At 37.1% G+C, this 17240-nt stretch overlaps 1 protein-coding gene across 1 annotated transcript in view; it reads left to right on the forward strand.

The window, feature by feature from the left end:
• LOC106473974 (protein archease-like) overlaps positions 1–17240 on the forward strand; it is a 41725-nt gene that overhangs the window by 3756 nt on the left and 20729 nt on the right. Inside the window, exons 3-4 of the mRNA XM_013934663.2 lie at positions 1–29; positions 744–768. The exon at positions 1–29 is cut by the window's left edge and continues 1 nt beyond it. The gene's annotated coding sequence lies outside the window, so the exon portion shown is untranslated. The remainder of the gene's footprint in view (positions 30–743; positions 769–17240) is intronic.

A 17240-nucleotide genomic window follows, 5' to 3' on the forward strand; every position in this document is an offset into this window, starting at 1 on the left:
ACTACAAATTCCAGAGGTGAAATATGAATGTAAGTAATAATGTTCGTAATGTTAAATTGAAGTGTCATTTTGCTGGAAGTAATTTTTGGGCTTTGTTATATTTGTGTGTTTGTGTACTGGAATATTTTGTGGTAACTTTTAATGACTAGATTGTAACTTCATTATATATGTATAAAAGCATTAGAAAATGTATGGTAACTAAAGTTCATCCATCCCATCAGAATTGTAACTTTCAGACCAAAGAATCAAATCAAATGAAAGGAGGGAATTTGGAGTGCCTCTCCCTCTTCCCCATATGTAAATGATCTGTATGTTTTATGGTATAGGTGAAATGGGATAGCAGAACAAATTTTGTAAAAGTACACTTGATAAAAGATAAATGATGAAGTGTGCCTATCACAATATATGTGAAATAGATTATGAAATTCGATCAAATCATAAGTAATGGTAACCGATAAATGATAATATATTTTACTTTTACACTGCAACAAGTAAAACAGGCTATTAGAGAATCCAATGAACATACAGGCAGTGGTAACAGATATCTACTAAGGTGTACCAACCACAGTATGACTAACAGGGGTTAGCAGAAAATTCATTAAAACATTTATTCCTATTTTCTAATGTTGATTATGCATATATATTTATTAAACAAAGAATTGTTGTTCACTTGTATATAAGAAAGATACGTTGTGTTAATTATTTTAAAATAAGTGGTTTTATGTTTCATTTGACTTTTCCAGATTTAGACCACCCAGCAGATGTTCAGTAAGTCCAGTTTATCATTATTTAGAAAGCTCATCAGTATATATATTGCACTTTAGAACATTTTATTTCACAATAAAGACCAGAAGAGAATAGATTTTAGATATTTCAAGTAGAATGAATTTAACTGAAATCATGTATGCCTGTTTATTCATCTTGAGTTAAGCATGAAAGTCAAGTATGATAATTAAACTTAGGTGGGAACAAATTAATGATACAATCAACTTCTTTGTTTATGATATAGCTTAGGCATTATAACACAGGCAAGTTATTTGTGAGTTATAAAATGTTCATCAAACCTCAGATTTGCATGATCTGTGTGTGTGTGTGTGTGTGTCTAGATATTTAATATATCAAGATTGTTTATAAATCTTCAGAAATGCCTTGGAGGCATCCAATAAAAGAACATGAATAGCACGTGCTGGATATGGTAAATTATTTCTTAAGATTTGATGATTTGCTGCATATGGTTCCAAATTTCAAAAAAGCAAATTTTGAAGAGACGAGAAAAGAATTACATGGGCATGAACTGGGCAATTGAGTTAGTTGGAGATACTGATTAAATATTGAAAATATTTTAAAATAAATTATTGAATATTCAAGATAGGCATGTTCCTTATAGACAAAAAATGGTGGCTACAAGTAAAAATCCAGGTTGGCTCACAAAGGGTATAAAGGATAAAAATTTTTAAAAATTATAAACATAAGACGTTTAAATTGGCTACAATGATAGGAGGTTTTAAGGATTATGTAAGAGTTGGTCAAATGGGAAATTAGGCATTGAAAAATGATATGAAAAAGGGTTGGCTTTTCGAAAATGTAAAAAATAATGGTAAGGATTTCTTCAAATATATTAAAGGTAAGAAAAATGTTAAGATGGGAGTAGGGCCTTTGAGGGATGGCTCAGGAAGGCTAATATCTGATTATTTTGAAATGGCTGAGTTGTTAAATTCTACCTTTTCTTCAGTTTTTACTGAAGAAGATTAAGCAGTATTCTTCATCCTGAGCAGTTGCTAGATGGAATAAAATGCTCACATTAATTCTGGCCTTGTTAAAAGAAAATTGGGAAGTTTAAAGAATGATAAAGTTCCTGGACCTAATAATATTTACCAAGGATTTTGAAAGAATTGGATTTGTGAGCAACTTTCTATTAATTTTTCTAAGTCTTTGAATAGTGGGCAGGTGCCAGAAGATTGTAGGTTAACTAATGTTACTTCTTTTTTCACTAGGGGAAAATCTTGCCTTATTAATCTTTTGACAATCTTTGAAGAGGTTAATGCTTATGCAGATGAAGGTATAGGTGTGGATTTGGTGTATCCGTATTTTCATAAAACATGACAAGGTGTCACATAAACGGCTTGTTAAAAAAATTATCTCCATAAGTGTGAGGGATAGGTTGGTTTATTGGATAGAAAACTGGCGAGATAGAAGAAAGCAGAGATTTGATAAAAATAGAGTTCAGTCAAACTGGTTTAATGTCACAAGTGGGATACCTTGAGGCTCAGTGCTCTTCTTTATTTACATCAATGACATAGATGAAGGAATGGTCAATAAAGTATTTAAATTTGTTGATGACATCACAGTTTTGTGTGTTACTGGCTAAGCTACTGCCTTTCAAAAAGATTTGGTGAGATGAGTGAATAAGTAGCAGATGACTTTCAATTATAATAAATGTAAGGTAATGCATGTGGGATATCACAATATTCATTATGAGTATAATTTTAATGTAAATAACTTTAAAAGTGTTATGGAAGAAAAATATCTTGATGTTCTGGTTGATCAGTCTCTAAGCCATCCAAGCAGTGTGCTGTTGCTAGTGGCAGGGCAAATAGGATTTTAGGTTGTATCTATAAAAATATTGAATACAAGTCTAAAGAGGCTATAATGTCATCGTATAGATCATTGGTTAGGCCACATTTGGAATAGTATGTTCAGTCTTAAGCTCCTTACTTTAGAAAGGACACTGAATTGTTGGAAATGGTTTAGAGGAGGGCTACAAGGATGATACTTGGGATGGAGGGGTTGTCATATGAGGAGAGGTTAAGATCTCTGAAATTGTTTTCTTTTGAAAAAAGAAGAGGTAGAGGGGATCTTACTGACATGTTTTAAGATTGTTAAGGGAAATGATGATGTTTGTGCATCATGTTTTTATATATTAATGGTGAGAATGGTAGGAGTAGGGGACAGAAGAATAAATTCCAATATCTTACCCCCTTTTACAAAAAGCTTTCTTGAATAGTACTGCCATCTATTGGCACAAATATTTTGCTCGCCACTAGCCTTGAAACTCCCACTTCTGCATATCAACATGTAAACCCTTCATCAATAGAAGTGTGATACTACCTCTATCATAACTAGTGCCCTCTTTAATCATGGACTTGTTAATCACTTCTCGATTAGCAGTCTTATTGTGCAGACATGTTTGTTTTCTCTTGTGAATTAGTTATTATATCCACGTGTTTTTATTTTCATGTATTTTTCTAATTCGGTTATTGTAGTTTTCCATTTTTTGGTGGACAGTCATGATGTGTTTTCATTATCTGCTCTCCCTTTTCTATTTTTTGTTCAAGTTTTCAACTTTGTGAGTTATGCCCTCACAGTTTCAGGTGGTCACAACTGCCACTGCTGTTACTGTGGCTTTACTGACCACATCTACATGGTTGGTACCACAAGTATCAGCTGCTGACATGATGGCTATGATCCTTAGGGAATTGTATAATTTAGGGCAGCATTCTGAATAACTTGATGAGTGTCCTGTCATACCAGCACCTAGGTGTGTCTGTACAGGTGGATGTGACTCTGGACAGCCTTTCTTCCCTCTCCTGAATATGTTTATCTGTCCCATGTCATTTTGGGGGTCTTACCCAGGCCTCCTCCTCCCTTTATACTTGATTAATGAGGTATGTTGTGTTTTGTTTTTATCTTCCATTTTCATTTAAGATTCTACCCATGCCATCCTAGGGGATTAACTTTTGGGTCATTCTTTCATTTTTCCTCCTTATTCAGATAGTGAGGTTCTTGCTAGTCATTTCAGGGAAAAATAGCATTCTGAGAGTTGATATGCCTTGTCCCCCATGTACGTTGGCCTATTATGTTTTTGCATTTATAGTTCCAACTACCATAACTAGACACATACCTTTTGGAATTCTTCTTCCTATGCAGGATTCAGACCCTGATACTTTGATTAATTTTCCCTATGTCCATTTTCCCATACACTTGTTACAATATCCGCCATTATCCGAGTATCATCCTCCCTTCACTCTTTGGTTGAGGATATTCATCTGTCTCATTATGGATTTTTTGTTGATCGTAGTGGTCTCTTTTTTTTTTTTCTCCCATGACATGCCTTTCCTGTGGCCCTCGTTTTACAGACATGGCTGCTCTGCTGTTGTATCATTCTAGGTCAGGATACTATTTTATCTAGGGTTTATTTACCCTCCTCTTCATTGCATGAATTGTGCATGGCACCTTTATTTACATCAAGAGGTGTTGGGGTGTTTCCCGTTTCTATGGAGTTTGGGGTTGATTCTGCTTGTCTACATAACTCCCTTTCCATTCGTCCCCTTCATTTCTTTCCCCACTTAGTGGTTTCCCGTTTTTTTGTCAGCATCAGTCAGAGGCAGCTCGGGACTTACTTCTCAAGGATGCCATTGAAAAGGAGATCCTTCTCATTGGGGGTTTATTCTCATCTTTTTTTTTTGTCCTTCCCAAAAAGATGGGAAATTGGTACCCAGTTTTTGATCATTGTCTCTGAACTGCTTTCTCATCATTCTCAAGTTCACCATGGAGTCATACTTAAATCTTCATTGGGTTTTCACTCCTGGTTTGTGGATGAAGTAGTTCAATGTGTTGGATGCATATCCACATATTCCCATCTCTCCAGCATCCAGACATTTTCTTCATTGTGGGTGTTTTTCAGTTTCAGACTTTTTCAATTTCTGGCTCTTCTTGTTGTGTTTCTCACTTCATTTCTGTCAGAACCAGCCATCTCTCTATCAGTTGAGAGCTATAGGATGTCTCATATGCAGCATCTCCTATCCTCCTTTTCCTTCTGCACATGAGGTTGTATCTCTTTTGGGGACATGGGCTTCTCTTGAAGCCCTCATTGTTCTTGGTCATGCCCATATGCACCATCTTCAGTGGGTTTGGATTGACCAATGGTGCCTTGTTTGGGTTTCCTTGGATGCTCCTCTTACCCTCTCCCCTCATTTACAGTCTGAGTTTGACTGTTGGTTATATTGGACCAATATTATTGTAGGGGTTTTCTCTTCCTTGTCACCTTTTTACAGATGCTTCTCTTTCTGTTTGGAGAGCGTTTCTCAACATCAGGATGTTTTGGGGTGGGGAACTCTTTTTGAATCCATTTTCAACATCAATCTGTTCATTGGGCTGTACTTATCTTCCTACTGGCTCTTTGCGACCAGGTGGTGGTGATTCACTGTGACAATTCTATGATAGTGTCCTACATCACCTGGCATGGGAAAACCCAGTCGAAAGACCTTTATTTTCAAATGTTGGATCTCCTATATTAGGCCCACTGCCATCACTTTGTTAGCATGTCTTACTATGGTGCCATAAATCTGGTTGTGGATCAATTATCCCATCCTGACAGGGTTCTACCAATGGGAGGTAGTTTTTGGATCCTCTCATTTTTTAGGAGATGTGTGTGCCTTGGGGTGTTCTCGATTTGGACACTTTTGCCTCTCGTCTTGATATATACCTTTCATATTTTTGGTCTCATGTTCTTCATCCGTTGCAGGAGGAGTGGATGCTCTCAATCAGGATTGAACAGGTCATTAGCTTTATGCATATTCTCCTATTTGTCTTCTTCCTCATATACGATCAATAGTTCAGAACACTTCATGTCGAGTTATGCTGGTGGTACTGTATTGGCCAGCTCTAACATGATTACCACTTCTGCAACTGCTTTTGGTATCTCCTCCCCTGCCTTTGTCTCCTCTCCCACACTCCTTCATCAGCCATACTCCACTGTGCATCATCTGTCTTCATGCATGGATTTTGTCTAATCCCCTGCCTGAAGGCATTTAGCTCCTTGGTTCCCATCCAGTTCATTCTTCCTCTTTGATAGTTTACCAGTGTAGGTGGTGTATTTAATGCTGTTGGTCTATATGCCTAGACTGCTGTCCTTCCCTTCTTACCATTCCTCCATTGCCATCATTTTTCACTATCGGTTTCTTTTGTTGTGGATTATCAGGGAAGTTTTGTCATCTTTTTTTCAGTTTACTAACTGTTCCTTTATGCCCAAGACTTTGGCTGCTTGGGAGAGTAATACTGACATCACTCCTCATTCCCTTCCCTCCATCTCCCACCTTTAGGACTGTTCCAATCCTTACCAACTTTTTTTGCCCAATCAGGGCCTTTAGATGGTATCTGACACTCACTCCATCCTACTGTGGTTCCTGGATCTGTTTTTTACTTATTGGATTCCTACTTTTTCTTATGACTTTTCTCCAATTCCCATTACAGGTTGAATTTGCCAGTCAGTTTGCCTGGCATATTCTTTCCTTTCTCTGGATGTTTGTTGTCTTTTTAGTGTTTTTACCCATCATATCTGTCACCTTACCTTGTCCGTGGCTGTCTTCCATGGGTAGACGTAATCAGGGTGGGTATGTTGACTACTCCATTTGTTCTTATTTCTCTTTACAGGGACCTTTTGCTATATATCTCTTGGATCCTGCTCTGTGGCGAGTGGTGCCTGACTATGTATATTTCTTCATAAAATCCACATTATACATACTCTGACCATGCTAGACATCTATCATCTTGAAGCTCTTCCTACTATGGGCCTGATGTACAATTCCACATGCCACCAGGTGCTAGTTGGTTGACTCCGTCCAGTTGTCATCTATGCATCAATATCAAAAATATTACACGAAACATAATGAAATGTCAGAGGATCATGTTTTGAAAACTGGAGAGATGTGGTGTTGTGTAATCGGAGTTATATTTCGTGGCCTATTGCTTCATAGATATGCTCATCCCAGACTGTACACTCATTGACTTACATGGGTAAAGTAGACAGCGATTACGATCCATTTCTGAAGCTATGTGGTGTTGAGACTTTTCTTACCTAGATGCTGTTAGGTGTTGGTTGATTGACTCCATCAGCATGGTAGCTTTACTTTATGAAATAGGGTATCGTGGTCACCCATTGCACTGTCTCTGGTGCTGTGGTCCTCCGAACTCTCCAACACATTTCCTCCCTCCCCCTTCTAGTGGAATAAGGGAGTCCTTGCCACTTCCCAGTTTCAAACCATGGAGGCCAGTCCTCTTGAGTGAAGCACAATACCACTCAGTTGAGAGTAGGGCAGTGGCATTCTGCTGGTGTTGATGGCGAAACACCCTTCCTACTGCAGATCTGAGGTACAGTTCCAGATGCCATCAGATATTAGTTGTAGCACTCCGACATATATATATATATATATTGCAGTTGGCCCCTCTGGTTGAGATATTCCTCCTTACCATCCTCCGGATGTCAGTTTCTGGTTGAGTCAGGTGTTGGTTGGAGACGGTCCAGCCACATAAGTCATCACGTGTTTGGCTGGTTCCCTCCTCCTACCACAGACTGAATGATAAATTCCCAATGCTGCCAGGTTTTGGACTGGAGATGTTACCTCAAATTGATGTCTCTCTATTGGATGTTGTTTCTCAGTAGGTCTGATGTTATTTGAAGTTGGACGAAACACATGATTCACCACATATTTAAGACTAACTTTCCTCTTCCTACTGTGGACTAGACATAATATTCCCATTGTTGCTAGGTTTTGGACCTGAGATGAAAGCCTTCTGAACTCTTCTTGCTTCATACCATTTGCTGGATGTCAGTTTTTGGTGGATTAAGTGTTGGTTGCATTGTAGGTGCACAAATGTGGAATTGGGTTCTTAGTACAGATGCTCGTATTCCTGCCCAGTACCTGTTTTTCAGGTGAAAGGTAGAGGACCTTCTTCCTACCATAGACCTGATGTACAATTCCCGGATGCCATCTAGGTGTTGGTTGAGGTCGAACTCCCATTTATGATCTGTTGCACCCAAGCCACTCCACACTTAGAGGTCCTTCTCCTGCTAGAAATTTTTGCAGCCCCTCCATGTTTCCAACCTTTGGGTTTTCATGACACATTCCTGAAGTTCAAGGAGTATAACTAGCTCAGAAGTGGTGCAGTCTCCCACTGGTGTGATGTTTTTCATTCCTTACCACACCTCATGATCTTTCTTTGGGCACTTTCTTAAGAAGGATCATATTCTCACTGGCCCTCCACCATTTCAATGTGGAGGTAAGATATCATATTGGAAGTTAACATTTTCTTAAACTGAAAATGCATTTCTGATAGATACTTTTGTTTGCTCACATTTCCCACCCATTCTCCCCATTTCTAGTGTGATTTGGTTCAATTACTTATGACCCATCTCAAAGTGATTAACAAATGCATGATTATAGAGGGTACTAGTTATGATAAGGGTAGTATCACACTCCTATTGGTGGAGGTTTGCTGCACCATCATTTACATACTGATATGCAGAAAGAAGTGGGAGTTGCAAGGCTAGTGATGACTGAAAAATTTGTGCTGATAGAGGGCAGTACTAGTTGAGAAAGCTTGTTGTGAATAGAGATAAGTATCTATTGGAAATACATTTTCAGTTTAGGAAAATGTTAACCTTTGAAAAGGTAGGAGTCATCTTCACCTCAGACAGCTTTATTTTTCTAACAGGATGATTGGCCTTTTGGAAGAGGTTGTCTTCATATATGGTGGATGCAGTTAATTTAAGGGAAAGCTTGATAAATATTTGAATGGTAAGGGTTGGCTTTGAGTTTTTTTATGGTGTTTAGTTTAATTTAGTTGATAAGGTGGCCTAGATGTATAAAAAAGTCTCTTATTGTCCTTTAATGTTATGGTATAATAATAAAATTTATTCATGACTCCTCTGAGTACAATAATATAGTGGTTTAAAGTTCAAATACTGAAAAAACTACCTTCCTTAGCATCTGCACTTGTATTTTGCCAAGACTGAGACGTTATGTAAGGAACATTATCACTTATTGTTCTCTGTAACCCTCATTGTATGGTGAACTTTGTGCCTGCTGCTTTTAGTCGATGGATTAAGTTCTACATATGATGAACAGCATCATGTTTTCTGTGCCTATTGTAGCAAATAGCTTGATGTGGCTTTGCTATGAGAAAAACACTTGTATCAAATGTACTTTATGGTATCATCATTGGTTGTAGTTTATCAGTTTATTTTGGATAACATTGTTCAAATTGCATGTGAACTTCTCTGAGTATGTTTTTATTTGCATTTTTTTTTTTAATTTGGCTTCTATTTTCATTCATGGCTATTTATGGTTGAATAGCCTCATACTTGTGACTTGTTACCACAGAAAAATATTACACACAACATCCACAAAGTACCTTTTGGATGTCCTTCTGAGGTCTGACATTTTATGCCTTTCTAATGTGGACACTGTCTCCATTGAGATGTAACCCATTGCACTATTCCATCAGTTACAACGATTAGAATTATGATGTTGGTTAGGTGCTGTACCTAGGACATACAGTAGTATGCTTTCATCTTTGATCCATGTTCTCAACAAGGACATTATAGCCAACATTCACATAAATGCTACATATTTCATATCAGTAAACTTCTGAATAGCCTTTGACTTACTATGGTGAGGACATTCTGATGGCTGATACTTCCTATCTTAGCTCAAGAAGGATGGTGTCTCCTCCATTTTTCTTTGTGGGAATTCTAGCTACACCTCCATCTTGGGTTTGAAGGCTGTATTTCAGATTAAATTTGTATCACCAGATTGGAATTCATATAAGTACATATCACAAGATCAGTGGTTCTCAGATTGTGGTCTATCACCCGCTGGTGATCCGTGAGGGTCCTTCGGGTGGTTTGAAGGTTGATCCAAAATACAATGATGCACAATGCCACAGCTGAGGGTGTACAAGAAAACAAAATAGATGGGGTAGGACCAGTAGGTGGTCTGTGAATGAAAAAGTTTGAGAACCACTACTCGAGATGGGAACATTTCCACTTGTCTTGGAAACTAAAAATATTAGAAGTAACCCCACTGAATGTTTGAGTGCAGGTGGAGGTTTTTGATTGTGAATGGCTTTTTGTGAAATATTTGATAACTTGGGAAGAATTGACACTATGAAATGATGTTCAATTCAATGGATTAGCCAAATGTTCAATTTGAAATTAGTGTTTGTATGAATCTCATTTTACTGCTAGAAGTGTAGAAATTTCCCATCTTTGTTTTCCAGGTCTGTTTAGGGAAATTTTTATTTGTGTCTGTTGCTTAATGTTGATTATTAAAAGAACTACTTACTTACTAAATTCCTTGTTTCATACTGGTTTCTTTTAATAAAAATAGATCAGACAAATACTTAAAGTAAAAAAAGCACTTCTATTAAAATTCTGTGCATGAGTTTACATTACAACATAATGAAACATGCATTTCTTGTTTGGTATAAGTTAGATAGATTTGTTTAAACTAAAAACTGTATATTTGATAGATACTGATTCAACTTGTAAGTTTTAATTTTTGATGTAGATTGAAAGTTATTGTTCAACTTAGTATATTTCAGCCTGTGTTTTAGAGAGTGAGAGTTTAATCCTGTGTGCTAGACTGAAAGGTGTCACTATACTTATTAGATTCAACCTGTGTTATAGACCAAGCTTTGTTTCAAGTGTACTTGATAGACTTAGGTAAGAACTGTACATTAGATGTGCACGTTATTTCTCAAGGTGCCTAATTTTATCATGATGTACCTGTTAATGTGTAATCTCTGTATAGTTTTGCAATTATTTAGTGAATTTATTTGTAGTTGTGTACTGTAGTGGTAGAGGAAGGGCATTAGTATGCCTCATCCCCCACGGACTTTGGATCAGTCTGCCCTTGCTTATCATCGGGCGGATTTTCCTTTTCCCGACCAACAGTTGTTGGTGTCAGTTCTATCTTTTTGGGGGGGCGAACCCATATTACCCTGTCCAATTTACCCAAGCCCAATTTTCTTGCCTTCGTCTCACCCTAATGACCCTGTTCATGTACCTTTCTTACCTTCACCTTCTGTCAGAGGCTTTTTGCAGGAACCTTGAGGGTTTTTTCTGCTGAAATCCTTTTTATCCTTACTTCTACTCTTGAGGTGTGATGCAGTTTTGGCACTGAGCCATCTCCAGGCTCCTTATCTGAGGAACCTCCACATGGTGTCGATTTTGCGGTGTTATGTGTTTGACTTTATTTAAAGTCGCAGGTGGCCTCGGTGCCATCGACATTCTACCTTTATTAACTTGGTAACTCGTTTGTTGCAAATGGGGCTGAGCGCAGCACCAATTCCTGTCCCCCGACCTTCTCTTCCCAATCTCTTCCTGTCCCACCCACCCATGGTGCCACGGTTTAACAATTTACTTGATGATGCACATTCTGCCATTAGCAGTACCAGTGGGGACCTTTTCTCACCTATGTCTTGGTTCACAAGGTGCTCTTGGTGGGATTCATTATCCCCTTCCTCCATTATCTAGTGTTCCCATTCCCTTCTCCTCTGGATTCCTCGACACACCAGTGTCTATCTGAGGCATTTCAGGACCTCATTGCACAACAGGCTTTTGAACCAGCTCATCAAGTTCACAGGAGTTTTACTCCAACCTGTTTGTGGTTCACAAGAAGACCAGGGACTGGCATCCTGTCATTGATTTATCCCATCTCAATCAGTATGTTAACACTCCTCACTTTACCATGGAGACATACCTTTCTCTTCAATGGGCATTTTCTCTATGTTTTTGGATGACCAAGGTGGACATTTCCAGTGCTTACCTACACATTCCTATGGCTTAGATGGCTAGAACCATTCACAGACATCTTGATATCAAATCTGCACTGTAAGCCATGTTGATTATTATACATTTTTCATGGCTATGTATGCTCACCCATGAGATGAGGTGTTTCACAAGATCACTAGAGTGTAAATTCCTCATGATAATTGCATCATAATATTCTCATCCCAGACCGTACCACCCATGGACAGAATGAGTAAAACAGAAGATTATTGCTGCCCATCCCTTCCATGCCTAGATTTAACAAATTGGTGTGGTCTCCTTTTCAAAATAGGGTTTCATGATCACCCATTGCACTGTCTCAGGTGCTGCAGTCCCTCTGGACTCTCCACCTCACTTTCCCCCTTTCTTCCAGTGGAGTACGGGAGTCCTTACAACTTACCAGTTCCAAGCTGCTGGGGTGGATGACCATGGAGGCAACCTGCTGGATGGGTTCCATGAAGATGACTATAGCCATTCAGTTCAGAGTATGGCAGTGTGGTTCTGCTGGTGTAGAAAGAGTTACAAGATCCTCCAGATGAATGACTATTTCCCGGAGTTGAGACACCTAAATGCAGTTCACCCCTCTGATTGGGTGCCCTCCTCCTACCCTCATGCAGATGTCAGTACCCAGCGAGTGAGATTTTGGAGATTGAGTGAACCAATCACATAAGTCCTCATGCAGGTTTTTGGGTTATCCATCTTCCCCTCTCAACTTTCTTCTGTGTTGTGGGTCGCAGAAGGTCTATGTGGCCTGTTTCTGCTTCTGTCCTGGGTTTTTCCTTATTGGATGACAAGGTTGTTACCAACCTGGAGTCATTTCAAGCTGGTTTTATGGTCGTGGGGGTTGAGTGCATGCGATGGACTTCCCTTTGGATTCCAGATGGCATTTGGCTACCCTGTGAGTTCCTGGAGACGAATGTTAGGTTCCCTTTTGACTCTGGGACTTGAGGTGAAGATGGTATGATCATCATCCTACCCTTGCGAGGATGTTGGTACCCAGCAAGTGAGGTTTTGGATGTAGTGGACTTACCAAGTACAGTCAGTCATGCTTTAGCCACTCTACACCATGGGACACATCTTCACTTGCCCACTTTCCATCGTGGGATTGAGTGATTCTGATTTCTGTTTAAGATCACATTGCTAAGCTATCCTCTCCCATGCAGATGTGCTCCATTTAATGTTCTGGCATGTCGATGTTCCTGGCAAAGAGATACTTAGCTCAGATGTGGTGCTGTACCCCTCCTCATATCATCTGATCTGTTACTCTCATTCAGGGATGTCCTCTAGATGCTTCTGAGGATATGCCTGTGCTGTCATTGCACCGGTCCCTCCTCCATTTCAATGTGGGATTCAAGCTCATCTTGTGAGCGGAGGGAAAGTACCTTTTCGGAATTTATAATTTTCTTAACTGAAAATGTATTTCTGATAGATTATTCCCTACTCTCACACTTCCCACCCATCCTTTCCACCATCTTCTGGTGTTCGCGTTTTCTGCCAAACTTCAAAGTTACAGTTCACTAGTAGCATGCTGAGGGAGTCACATGCGTCATGTGATACTAGTGCTTTCCTATTGGTGGAGAGGTGATGCATGATGATTTGCATGAGAGACATGTTAGAACTTTGTATTCCAACATGGGAGGATGAAAGCTTGTGGCATGCATTTCTGAAAAATTTTACATATAGAGGGCAGCATAAAATGAGAAGGAAAATTATAACTTTCCTTTACCCATTGCTTACAGGAGTGGTACATTCTTGTATTGTTACTTTCAAAATTTTGTTAAAGTTGATTATTATTAATGTAAGTCAATATACTTGGCTTAAAAATGTAGTTTATAATTTAAAATTTTATATTAACTTTTTAATTTTGAAAAGAAACATTTTAATAAATTCTTAGTGCACATTTCTGTATGTCACGTGAAGTGTTTGAGCTCCAATTTCTTCTTTTCAAAATTTTCTATCTTCAAAAGTAGACTGTTGCAACTTCTAACTGATTAGAAACACAAACTATAAATACTTCAAAGACGAATTTGCAACTCCTAACTTCTTGATTTGCTAAGATATTAATAGATTTGTTGAACTCACCAAACAAGCCTTTCTCTTTCTTTGACTTTGAAATTGTTTGCTGATCAACTTTACATGGCTGGACATGTTTATAACCAATAGAAAGAGCAGATTCTCCTCTACATGAAACTTGCTACCACTTTTTCAGTTTTTATGGGAAGAATTTTCACTCAATAGAAATTTGTTGTTGTATGGTCATTGTTCTTTTGCCCCCTACAGCTAACACTCGTTTTTAAACCTATTATAGTTCTTTTAGAACATACTATTCTAGTGACTGATTTTTTGTTTGTTTTTTTGTTCTAAAATGCATACGTGAAAACTACATGAATTATTTTTAGGACAACCTAGGAAGAATGGCATCACGTGCAAAAACAGTGATTACTACAATATTTTTATGTATATTTTTTAACAAAATAAGTTATGCAAGCAAAATGTGAAACTGTAAGATGAAAAGAAGTATTTTTATTCTCAGCATGAAAATCACAGTTCAGTGAAGTTTTTCTAAAACTTACTCAATAAAGGTTTTGGAAATTCACAGATATCTTTGGCAGAATACTTTATTAAAACATCTGTTGTTTTTTTTGTAAACCATATACTTTTAATGTTTACTATAAAATCGACAAATGTTGTGAAGATACACTTTAGTAAATTCAGAGTTCTGGTATGTATAAGTTCACAGTTTTGGAGGTTGGTCCAATGGACAGAGCCACTTGTAGAGTTAATGGGCCTTGGGTTTAGTCTTATGTTTCTGGCTTCTCAACATTTTGAACCTTTAATGACTTCTTAGCTCTGTCATCCTTCCAACAAATCATATTTTCTTTTACTGCTTGCATTAGGCAGAAGACATTCAAGTACCTATGCCATTAATGCCTCATGTACCTTATTTTTCAAAGGCCTTGTACTTATACTCATCGAACCTTCGTACCTAGAAGTTAGGCTGCAAGAGAAGGTAACCACTGTTTCTCACCTGTTATGTTACCTTCCTTGTCTGATTCTGATTTTCATGTAGAGGAACATTAACAAACTGTGTTGTGCAATTCATCAGTCATGTTTACTGTGATGTTCCTATACACCATAAAAGGGAATTTTGAATTACATTCCTCCAAACTTGCCATTTGACAATGCCTTTGGTATCCTGGTCACCATACCCTTTAGAGCAGTGTTTCTCAACTTTTTTGATGCTAGGAACCAACTCAATGCTTTCATAAGTTGTTGAGGATCACAAAAATGCAAGTACAGCTAAAAACCATTCTGACTTAAATGAGAATATTTTGTCCGTTTTTGTTTGTTTGTTTTCATGAAGTTCCACAGACTGGCAAGATGGGTGTGATAAACCAGTGGTTGAGTGCTTTAGAGAATATCCAACAGACTGGCATGTGGATGAATCCAAATATAATTTTAGAATTTTATCTGCATCATATTGCTATCTCTTTTGCTTCAGGATTTAATTTGCTTATGGTTGTGATTCTTCAAACCAAATGGAATCATAGTAACCCAGTTATCACTGGATTTGTAGAATCATTCGATTTAAAAAAAAAAGTATACTCTGTCTCTCCTTTTTAATATGAGACACTGTGTTTGGATGGATTTGTCCAGGCAAAACTTTTGCATGTTACATACACTTCTTCGATTATCCTAGACAACATCTACCCTCTGCACTGGTGCTTCATGAAAGGATGATGCCCTCTGGAAGTGGGTAGAGGATACCATCTTGTGACTGGTGATGCTCAGCAGGTACTTTTCCCACCTCCTCTTGCATGTCCTTGCATACCATTAAAGACAAAAAACCTGTTCTGCATATGATGTATCATAGCCCCAATTAGGATGGAAGAACAACTTACTATTTTATTTTTTATATTTTCTTAACCTATCATTTTCACATCATCTTTTAAAACTAATATATAAATCAAGTTTCAGTATGATTTGTTAATTAAATTATCTTGACTAAGGTTGGTTTTACTTATTTTAAGTGCTTATCCTCCTCTAACTTTCAACATAAATTCTTACTAATATATTCTAACATTTTTAAACATGGTGACTTCATACTTTTAATATTTTCATATTAATATGGTGTTGTTTATCTTTACATGTTTATTTCAATATAAATTTTACTTTATATTTCTTTACCAACATGCATATTGTTAATTTTATGAGCCAATCATGTTTCTTTGGATTTTCCCTCGAGGTACAGTAGAAAACATGAAAGAATGTTGAGTTTGTAGCTTGACTTCTGTATTAATCATGAAAGACCAGCAAACCATTCTAAAGGCTTAATTTAACATATCCATGTGATTTAGGTTTAATTTTCATAAATTTGACCTGTTATAGAAAAAGTAATAGTGAAATTAAACATGAAATTTTATCGCTATTAAAATATTACTCTCTAGCATAATTCAACCTTGCAACTTCAGGCTGTCATAATTTCTTTGAGTGAATGACGAAGTGAGGGAGATCATAGCATTTTCTTTGAAACTCTTAACCAACCAACCAAAAAGCAGTAGTGATGAATTTAAAGTAATAGCAGTTACTACAAAACTCCTTTTATTTAATACAAGGTTATCTGATTAAATAATTAAAACTCTAGGCTCATTTCTTTTTTATTTTATTTCTCAAACTCTCAGTGTAATTTATAATTAATTTACTTGAATGTAAAGTCCACAAATAAGTGGAAAATTGGTATCCTCTTAACTTCAAGGCAAGAATATAGGTTGTATAAGTTACTAATGGTGTGTGAAAATGACAAATGGATAACCAAGAATAATCGGAGATAGAGCATTAATTGTAATGGATGTAAGATGGTTATATGAAATGTATACTAAACCACTTGAGGCTAGTGATGCAACATTGTTTGTTCAACATACCAATAACCACAAAAATCTATTCATACAACAGTATTTTAATTGGATGTCAAGTACTGGATGATAATCAGGAAACAATTTAAAGATCTATGATGTGATCCTCTGAAATAAAAGAACAGATAATCAGTAATGTAATGGTTTTTCTATGAATTAGACAGTGAAGAAAAATTCAGTCAGAGAAAACCAGAATTTTAGGAATACATCATGGATTCTTCTGGATATTTAATGTTGTAATGTAGAGACAGAATGTTGATGATTCTGTATATCATTGATATTAAATGATGTAAAATGTTAAATAAAAAAAAGGATTTCTTGACCCTCTCCTATTTCTGAGCCTGGGAGGAAAACATAATTATGGTATATTGTGGGATCTGTCAGATGTTAAATTGTTCAATGAAAGAACAGACAGACAGACAGTAATAAAGAAAGCTAGAGGTACATAAACTGTTAGGTTTAAAAACTCAATAAACAATATTAGTAAAACATATTCTCACTTTTAAAGAAAAATGTTGATTCCCCAAAGTATCCAATAGTAATCTTGTAAATAAAATTAGACAATTATTTCATTTTGTTCAGCTGGAATCAAATAACTACATCTAACTTACAAGAAGCCATTTTAAGCAAACAAAGATAGTATTCATTATATACTGAAACTTTTTAAAGGAAATTATATATAATCAACATTCATGGGTTATTTGTGTATATTATCA

The sequence above is a fragment of the Limulus polyphemus genome, unplaced genomic scaffold, assembly GCF_000517525.1.
Source record: "Limulus polyphemus unplaced genomic scaffold, Limulus_polyphemus-2.1.2 Scaffold6691, whole genome shotgun sequence".
In the NCBI taxonomy this organism is placed as follows: domain Eukaryota; kingdom Metazoa; phylum Arthropoda; class Merostomata; order Xiphosura; family Limulidae; genus Limulus; species Limulus polyphemus.